This window comes from Nestor notabilis, unplaced genomic scaffold, assembly GCF_000696875.1.
Source record: "Nestor notabilis isolate BGI_N333 unplaced genomic scaffold, ASM69687v1 scaffold23094, whole genome shotgun sequence".
Lineage (NCBI taxonomy): Eukaryota > Metazoa > Chordata > Aves > Psittaciformes > Psittacidae > Nestor > Nestor notabilis.
The window spans coordinates 12,619-14,213 of record NW_009927336.1 but is presented as its reverse complement, the minus strand read 5'-3'; positions in this window follow the sequence as shown (position 1 = coordinate 14,213).

The following is a 1,595-nucleotide window of genomic DNA, read 5'->3' as shown; positions in this document are numbered from 1 at the left end:
CCCTCCAGCACCCCCGGACCCAGCAGCGCCCAGGTCTCTGAACACCAGGAAGCATTGCAACACCCAGACAAGCCGTTTCTCTGCTCTGAGCTTAGTGAACGGCTTTGGTTTAAGGGGAAGGTTGCCCTTGGTTTGGGTGTCTAAAAGCAGGACCTGCCTGGAAGATGCTGCCAGCAGCGCTGCTCTCCCCTTCACCCCAGGAACTGGCCTGGGGCTGCAGCAAGGCTGGATCCACACACTGCTCCTCCAGGAAAAGGCTTCAAAAAGCCCAAGCCCTCTGTGTTACGTACATATAAAGACAAATAAAGGCACCAGATTGATGGTATAGGCTGCAGCTGCAAAGAGGAAGCAGCTCCACCCCACCTCTTAGGCTGGTTCTGTGCCCCTTGCTAAGAGGTGATCCCACCTCCCTGAATCCAGCCTTACCATTCCTGCCCGAGCAAGGCTTTGCTGCTGGAGTTGAGCCCCAGCCCCACAGAGGGCTTAATGTGTGAGGAAGCTGTTCAAACCCATATGGGGTGTGTAAGCAGAGCAGCAGGTACTGAGAGGACTTGAGCACCAGTGCAAAGGGCTCCTGCCGTGTCCCACTCAGGAGGGCTCAACCCGGGCGCAACACAGGGGGACCCTAAAGCCACAGGTACCCATTTCAGCCCACACATCACCCCCTCCTCTGGCTCTTTCAGCACAGGCATGTGCAGACAGGGTTAAGGGGGACAGCAAGGAGGCTTGGCATGCCAGAGAGCTGCTGGTGGCGAGCAGCAGGCCAGGGAGCTGTGCGGAAGGGATGTTTCTGGCTCATTTGCCTCTTCCAAGCTTCCCAGCAATCTGGTAAGCACATTTGCAGCCTGCGCCCTTGCCAAATTAAATCACTGCCCTGGAGATGCCTTTGGGATGAGGAGACCAAAACTCTTCAGCTTCTCCCCATGGGGCTGAGCCATCACAGCCCTGACATCGAAGGACCGATGGTCCCTGGGCTAAGGACAACCTCCTGGGCAGCCACGTGTCCCCAGAGAGGTGGCATTTCCACCCACACACAGGAACACTGGCCTAGAGGATCAGCACAGGAAACCCAGCTCCATCAATCTCTCCTTCCTGCGTGGGTCATTAAACAGCCCTGAAGCCTAGTCCCCCATAAGGGTGGGGGTTCTATTAGAGGTCCCCAAGTCACATACTCCTGGGTTCCACCCCAAAAATAACCTTAAATGCTATTTTAGTGGTGTTGCCCTTCTCAGCAGGGAGGAGGCTGCAGCTCCACAGAACCAGACACCTCCAAAGAGGCTACAAGACCTCCAAGGACAGAGGTCTGAGCACCTTCTCTCCAGGGACCCGGCTTTAACCCACCTCCCTGAGCCTTTAAAGCTGCAGGGAAGGCAGAGACCTTCCTCCTCATCCTTCCTCTTCTTTTTCTTCTTATTCCTCCTCTTTTTCTTTCTCCTCCTCTCTACACGAGCTCTCAGAGCTCCCACTACAAGCATTTAGGATTCATGGGGTTGTCCCTGTTCATCACCCCCAAGGGCACCTACAGAGGAACCCTCCCAGCGGTGACCCTCCCCACCAAAACCCTGCCCACCCCTGAGGGCCAAGATTTATACCCG